This window comes from Triticum urartu, chromosome 2 (genome assembly GCF_003073215.2).
Source record: "Triticum urartu cultivar G1812 chromosome 2, Tu2.1, whole genome shotgun sequence".
Classification (NCBI taxonomy): domain Eukaryota; kingdom Viridiplantae; phylum Streptophyta; class Magnoliopsida; order Poales; family Poaceae; genus Triticum; species Triticum urartu.
Window position 1 is genome coordinate 122,169,784 of NC_053023.1, and position 8,693 is coordinate 122,178,476.

The following is an 8,693-nucleotide window of genomic DNA, read 5'->3' on the forward strand; positions in this document are numbered from 1 at the left end:
TAGTGTGGACACTGTCATCTTGTTTTGATATGGAGAGGGTGAGAGAGCGAGCGAGAAACTCTATATCAAACAAGAGGCTATAATGGAGTAAAACAATCTCTCCATAGCAGTGGTTTTAAATAGAATACGCGCGTTCCCGGAAAAAAGAAACAAAAACTGGCGGACAATTTTTTAACATACCAAGAAAGAAAACTCGATCAAAAACACGCCCCCGCTTCCAGGTCGCGAGAGTCGTCGCGCACACACACATAGACATAGACATGCATATCCGTGTTTACGTAAAATTCCATTTCCATTCTCTCCATCTCCAATCATATTTGTCCAACTGGCACATTATTTACGTTGTTAATTATATACAGCGCAATATTAACGTACATCATCTCTTGTTTGCGGCGTCCGGACCGCTGCCACGGCCGCTCCTGACCAACCCGAACCCTCTTCATCACCCGCGCGTGCTTCCCGCCCGAAACGGTCAGTGCCGCATTCATGCCCGGCCAGAGCGGACGCGACCTCTCACTGGCACCGGCATTGAAGCGCGCGCCGCGAGAGAGCGTCGCCCGCGCCGCTTCCTGGTGCACGCGACTGCTCCGCGTTCAAAGGTCGCAATAGCCGGCCACAACATGCATGTAAAAAGTTCTTGGGAGTCCGTGCTACAGCTAGCTGTCCTCCCCCAACTCATCAATCTCTTCCAGTAGTACTAGTACTCCATGGCGCGATCCATCGACAAGCAGGCGAGAAGTTATCGTATAACTTAGTTTGCGGTGAGTGGCATGCCGAGCGACCGTGTGGGGTCGAGCCGTGGAGGAGGGTGAGACACGAACGCGACACACGTGATTTAAACGTTGGTTTTGCTCGATGGCGCGATCCAACGAAACGAAATGTTGGTTTCTCTCCGTTTCCATTTTTTCTCCGGAAAAACGGAAACTTTCCACTCCATTTTCATTCCTTTTCGACCAACAAAGCGACATGGAGATGGAGCTACGTGGGGAGCTGCGGCAGTGGAGCAAGCCAGCTCCAAAAGGAAGATGGACTACCTGGGACGTCGGCTGTAGCTAGAAGGGCGGTTGGGACGCGGCATCGGCCCATACCGCGGTGACCCCCGATTGGGATGCACCGACTGTGGATTTTCTCCCTCGCCGATGTCGACCGCGTCTACGCAGAACATTGTTCCCTTCCCCCAGCTGCGGATCAGGCCGGATATGTGACCAGCGGTGTGGCCACCGTCGTTCTATGCTTGTGAAGAGAGCAACCCAAGCAAGCAGGCTTGTAGCTTAGGCTCCTGCTAGTGTATATATAGTGGTTTTCTTTTTCTCTCCATATCAACCATTTTATATTGCGTACGTGTCATTGAAGAGTGAAATGATGGTTGCTTCTTCCGACTAACTTACTGTGTGATTTGACTGCTCCTTAGTGGCCCCTACACGTACTCCCCCTACGTGTATGCAACAGTCACACGTACACATGGACGCAAAAACGCGCGCGACGCCCTAATGCATGCATGTCCGAGCACACGACGGAACACACACGGTCACTTCAAGTGCTCAACCTACACGTGCATGCACACACATACTCAGTCAGGGTGAGCTAGTGACCGTATAAACACCGGAAAATATATATATATTGAGCGCAATGAGCGTATTATGAAGTCCACTTGACCGTATTTTTACAAATATACAGTGACAGACAGTGTATTTATCTTGTTTGAAATTAAGCCATATTAACCGGAGAGGAGGCCGTATGGACTAGCATTACTTTGTTGTGTCCCGTCAACTTGCCGAACAAGGAGAAGCTTGCAGGACGGGAGAAGCTTGCGCATGCGGTGGCTCGCAGGACAAGGAGAAACTTTTGACTAATGCAAGCTGTCCTTCGCTCAGGCGGTGGACGTGCAACAGTTAATTCGGTGTCAGATTGCCAGAAGCATACACTATACTAGTAGTACTATTATTGTTGCACTTCCCGAAGAGGCGAACAGCCAAGCGCAAAGTTTACTAGTACTAGTACTACTACTATAGTCTATAGAGGTAGTACTAGGAACCGGATGGAGGAGCGTCTGCACTCTTATTATATTTTTAAAATGTGATAAAGCAATCTTCAACACATTTGGTTCTCTTTCGAGGGTTCTCGCATGTGATAATGGAAGTTGATTGCATGGAACACTCGCCACAATTCTCGCTTAATTCTGGCTCATATCCTGTTACAAATAGGAGCGTTCGGTAATATTTCCTCTTTTTTGTTATTCAGCATGTAAACAGGTCAGCAAACCTTGCGGCGCATCTTTGTCGAACCGTGCTTGCTGCACTTTGAATGTGGCCAGAGCTGGCTTGATGAAACACCTCGCTTCCTACTTCTTTTTACCTCGCTTCTACTTTTTTTGCGGGGTACCTCGCTTCCTAGTGACCAGTGTCTTGGCTGATCGTCCTAAGAATGCTTATATATGAATAAAGCTCTCTCATTTACCCGCAAAAAAGATTAAGCCATATTAACCGGAAAGGAGGGAGTATGGACTAGCACTACTTGTTGGTGTGTCCCGTCAACTCGCAGAACGAGGAGAAGCTTGCAGGACAAGGTGAAGCTCGCTTACGCCTTTTGACTAATGCAACGTACCCTCGCCCAGGCGGTGGACATGCATCAGTTCATTCGGTGTCAGATTGCCAGAGGCATACACTGTAGTACCGAACATGCGGAGTACCATCATTGTTCGACTTCACGAAGAGGCGAAGAGCCAAGCGCAAGGTTTAGTAGTACGAGTAGTACTACTACTAGAACCGCATGGTGGAGCCTCTATACTCTTATTTTTTTAATCTCTGATAAAGTACACATTTATTCCGGAGAAGGGCGGAAAACGGTAGCCCAACATGTAATGATGATATCGATCAACCATGCTCGAATATATCTTGGCCTCCGTGCGAGCCTGTCTGTGTGTTCTCGCTCCTCGTCTCTCTCAAGGAATGGCGGGTTGGCCATTTTGCCGTCAATTGAGATCGGTTTGCTCACACTCCGGTCCCACATGTCAGTGATATGCCAAGAGGAGGTGCGTTGACCGACTGGCCATACACGTACTTGGTTTTGCACCTTCATACTACTCCTCCCTCCGTCACAGTTTACAGGGCAGCTTCATTATGATGCATTTCTCTCAATGCATTTCCACCACCAGAGAGACTTTAGACGCGTTTGGTTTAATGCTCAATTAATTAGGGCGTGGTAACCGCAATTTTCTCTCGATGTAGTACTACGGAGTGGAGTAAGTGCATGCATGTGTGTACCCGGGGTGGAAGCACTGCATGCATGTGTGTACGCATTATTTCCTCTAGTAATAGACGCCGTGCTATAACTACCAATGCTATTTTTCAGGCCGATCGCTAGTCGCCTTGGTCCCAGAGATTTTCTCTTTTTCTGAAGCGCGCTCTATTAAATCAGTCGTTGGTATAAACAGTGACGGATGGAGTAGTATGAGCGGATTCAAAGAAGAGCGTATTGATGGTTGCTTCTTCGAGCAACTTATAGTGGGAAAGGTGGGGCTTATGATTTGACTGCTCATTACTCACTATTAATGCGGCGCAACGACCGGTCTGAGTCTCCCATGCGGCTGTGCACTACCCCCTCGGTTCTTAAATATACTCCGGAGTATTTGTCTTTCTAGAGATTTCAACGAGTGACTACTCAAATATTTGTCTTTTTAGAGATTCAAATGGACTACTACATACGGATGTATATAGACATATTTTAGAGTGTAGATTCACTCATTTTGCTCCGTATGTAGTCACTTGTTGAAATCTCTAGAAAGACAAATATTTAGGAACGGAGGGAGTACACATATGAAGCAAAATGAGTGAATCTACACTCTAAAATATGCCCATTTGAAATTTGTAAAAAGACAAATATTTAGGAACGAAGGAGTATAATTTTGTGCATGGCACATGGACCCGGATGCCGAAGAGGCTTCTGGCAATGCTATCAAGCTTCCAGCATTTGTTTACATAATTGACGTACTATACAAATAATTTTCAGCGACATGAAATTGTACAATGGTGTGAGCTTTCAGCTTTTGTTTCATGTGTCTTGCCATCGATGCTCTTTCGGAAACAATAAAAAACTAACTTCCTTGCTAATCAGAGCTAATATTTACATCACAACTGAAGACAAAGTTGTGAGAAGGTGTTAAATTAAAATTGATCCATGCTTTCATTGGCAGCAACGTCCCCCCAGCTCTGTCTAAATCAACAAGGCATGTTGGGAAAAAAAGTAGCTGTCTGGAGCATGCAACATTCCGATCATTTTGTGCAGTTCCACTAAAATAGAGCTGAGCGTCCCTGTTCCAAAGATATCAAGTGTGATTACGATAATAGAGGACTGCTGATGAAACAATAAACACACAAATAGAAGCCGGTCACCTTTGCAGTCTCTCTTAAGACTAACTAGTTGGAGAAGATTAGGCTCGGAGTTGGATGAGGAGGATAGAGCAAAACCAATCTCCCTTTGTGCAGTCGCAATGAAATGTAGAGACATTGCCCGTGTGACATTTTGGCAGACTGCACAAAACACTCTTAAGAAAAAAGTGATTTGTGCAGTTCACCAAAAGGTCGCAATAGCAACGAGGTGAAATGGATAGCCCTGTTTGCAAAAAAGAGGTAGAAAGGAAACAATTACTGGCCAATAACAGTTGATGACACATGCGACGACAAAAAAGAAGCATATTCCTTGTCCTAAGGGAAGATAACAACACGGTTGTGTTTGTCTAAAACGGTGTGAGGACGAGATTGCAATATGGAAAGTACGTCGGACGAGCTATGTTTTGGGCAAAGAACTATGGAAGATCCACATGCAGCGACGTGGGAAGACGGGCAGTGGAGCAAGGCCGGAGGGGATACCTGGAGGTCGTCGGGATGTAACTAGGTGAGCGCGGCGGGCGGAATCTGCCCATACTGCGGCAGCGAGCAGGTGGCGTAGGCCCTACCACGCCGGAGCTTGGTCAGAGAGAACACAGTGCCGCAGATCGGGACGTGCTGCCTCGCCCGTCGAACGGAGAAACGATGCACGTCCTCCCTTTCCGCGGCGGACGGGATGCGGCCGGATCAGTGACCAACGGTGAGAGAGAGAGAGAGGCCACCGCAGCCTTGTGTGAGATACTCTAAGAGAGACAAACCAGGCAGGCAGGCTCCATTGTATATAGTGGAGCGGACTACCTTTTTCTCCATAAAAATTGTTTTATATTCGTGTACGTGCCATTGAGCGATATAACTTTATTTAAAAATAACGCGCCAACGCATCAAGTCGAACTTTGTTTCGTGCACGCGTGGTACACGACCTCCGTAGGTAAACAACCGCTACACGCGTTCAAATTAGCACGTGGGCTGCCATTTCGTACAGAAATGAGCTCCACCGTGTACCCGCGCGGGTGTGGCTGGGCACGAAGCGTGAGTACGTGCATGGTGCACCTATTCTCTTCTTGTATACGTACACCACCTACGTGGGGTTGTGTGAGAGAGATACAAACGTAGAGAGATATAGTGTGTGGGTTCGTGAGAGTTTTTTTGGGGGGGGGTCAATCAAAAAATGTAACATATGCAATGTGTGTGAAATAGAGTCCTGGATATATCATATATATAGAGGGGGCGATCCACGAGAAGAGAGTGGAGGTATCATCGGCTTGAGGTGTCCATAGAATCGAAGAGAGGGATGATGTGTGTGTGGGCGCGCGATCGATAAAGAGTGCCATCGAATTTGTGTGTGCCCACGTCAAAGATATAGAGTGGCTGGCCTACTGGAACGTGAGAGGGACAGGTGCAGTTTGTCTCTGTGGCATGGATACCTACCTACAGCGCTCGACTATCGGTGTGTGGTGGGGGGAGGGAGGCCTAATTAACTATAGAGGTACAATGGCTGGTATATGTGTGGAGGAGGAGAGAGGCCTACCTCATGTATTAAGGGAGATCGATCTACCTCATGTATTAAGGGAGATCGATCGGCATCCATGCATATGTGTAGGAGAGGAATAAGGTTGGGAGAGAGACAGAGCTAGAGTGTTGGAGGGGGTGGTAGTGGAGTTGCTTCTAACAAATGGTGGGATAGGCTTGCTAGACAACCGGAGGGCACGCCTGCAATATCAATAAGAGAGGGGATGGCTGCCTGTCTGTGCACGTGCGTGTGAGAGACGGGTCAGGAGGCATGCATGAATGATGAGGGGGGCGATATGGATGTGGTAAGCAGACATAACTACATAGGAAGATCAATCGTCCTTTGTTAGAGAAAGGAGAGACATAACTTGTGAGGTACGTCGATCGATGGGGGGGGGAATAGTTAAAGTCGACCTAGGTATATGTTGGGAGATCGATCGGTATACATGCATGTGTGTGTTAGAAGCAAATGAGGCACGGGGAGAAGGATAGAGAGAGAGAGGGATGCATCTAGGAGGTGGTGCGAGAGTCATACTATATCGAGGGGGAGAAGTGTGGAGTACGAGATCGATGAAAAGAGTGGTGGGAGTGAGGCATGGACGGTGATAAGAGAAGAGGGGAAGCTTGTGTTTTGTGCTAGGCACACCTGGCTAGAGAGGCATATCGATCGATGTGTGTGTAAAGAAGGAGCTGGGGGGCCTACACACACCATGGGTGAACGACCTAAAGTGAAAAGACGAATTTGCGCGATGGAGCTAGAGAATGCTGAGGGAGGGTTAGAGGGATACGGGCTTCTGCATCCACGAGAGAAAGTTAGCGCTAGCTAGCTACAAAGATAAGAGGATTGTGTGGGTGTAAAAGACGAATAGAGGATCATACTTCATTATAAAAAGCGAATTCGGATATTTGAAGAATTTATCATAGTGGTTTAAACCGACGCATGTGTGAATATATATATATATATATATATATAACGGCGATACACATGGTGTGGTTATGAACATGTTATACTACATATAATATATTTTATCTCTACTCTTATAAAACGGAGTTTGTTGATGATGGTGCCATCCTGCAATATAGGCCGTCCGATTTATATCTGACGGATAGGAAGGAAACTATGGCAATTTTGAAAAAAGATACCCACACCCCTCTCCATATTTGCAAATTAGGCCTCCCCTTGATCATGTTGATGTTCTGTGGAACGCATGGGCATCTTGCTAGTACTACGTATAACATATAGAACATTGATCATAATTTGGGCTAATGTGTGGCTTTTGCAGCTCAGGTCTAAATACTTGTCATAATGTAGGGGGCGGGGCACTATACTATGTGTGATAAACACGGTGTACACGTATGGAACATGGTTTAGATTATGAATATATAGTTAGTACATCAAATGTACTATTATTTGGAATCAACATCAAGTGTATTCAAAAAATAGAATTCGAGTTCATGTAGTACACATAGTTCATATCTATCTCTATAGTAATCATGTGGTGTGTTATTAAGGTAATACACGAATGATGGTTGAAGTTGGCAACAATCATGATTGTAGATTGTTATTGAAATAGAGAAACGAATTCAAATTCAGTTCGAATTGCAGCGGTAGTATAGACATTTGGAATGCACTAAAATGTTGGTATGAGTAGGTTACATGCATTATACAGCAAGCGAAAAAATTTAATTGGACATAACATGGATTCATACTACCGAATAGCATTTAATTGCACTAAATTGTTGGTATGAGTAGCTTTAAATAGCATTTTTATAGTAAAACGGGGCAAGACTCTCTCTTTGTGTGGTGTGAATAGTTTTATTTTTTTTTTCTTTTTGGTTGAGGGAAGTGCGAATTGATTTGGTACGTACAAGTACAATATTACACATTAGGCTTGTCCCTAAAATTCAACCCGCCTTGTTATATCCCGAAAATTCAGATATCGTGCTCCCAAAACTGGCGCCTTCACAACCCGCGCCTTGCTATCCCGAAATTACAACGCGCGCGAAAACTCCCTCCAGCTGCCAAATCCCGACACGCGAAATCCCCCTTCTAACCCTGAGCCGAAAGGGCCGCTAGTTCAAATCGGTGGGGGTACTTTTGTAACACACCCTACATTTTGGACAAGCGCGTCCCTAAGTCATGGTTCACCCCCTCCCATCGCCTCCTTTTTGCCATTCGAAATCCCAGGCCGCCATAACCTCTCCGCTCCAGCCGCGAAACCCCACCCTCCTCCGTCCGCCACCTCACCGCTGCCCAGCCGGAGCCTCTTCCCCGACGAACGTCGTCCACCGCAACAGCTCGACGTCCCTCGTCCACCTCCCCGGATGAGGATCCGTTCGTCCATCTCGTCGTCCCTCCGGTTCAGCCGCCCCGTCCTCCACCTCCAAGGAGCTGCTCCGAACGATCGCCTCGTCTATCACGGCTGCTCCATCCCCACAGCCGCTTAACCTGCTCCACTGGAACTGCAACATCCTCACCGACTTCTCGGACAAAGCCGAGGCCTACTCGGCGCCACCAAAGAGGTTGCTTATGACCCACAAGTATAGGGGATCTATCGTAGTCCTTTCGATAAGTAAGAGTGTCGAACCCAACGAGGAGCAGAAGGAAATGATAAGCGGTTTTCCAGCAAGGTATTCTCTGCAAGTACTGAAATAAGTGGTAACAGATATGTTTTGTGATAGGATAATTTGTAACGAGCAACAAGTAACAAAAGTAAATAAAGTGCAGCAAGGTGGCCCAATCCTTTTGTAGCAAAGGACAAGCCTGGACAAACTCTTATATGATGTAAAGCGCTCCCG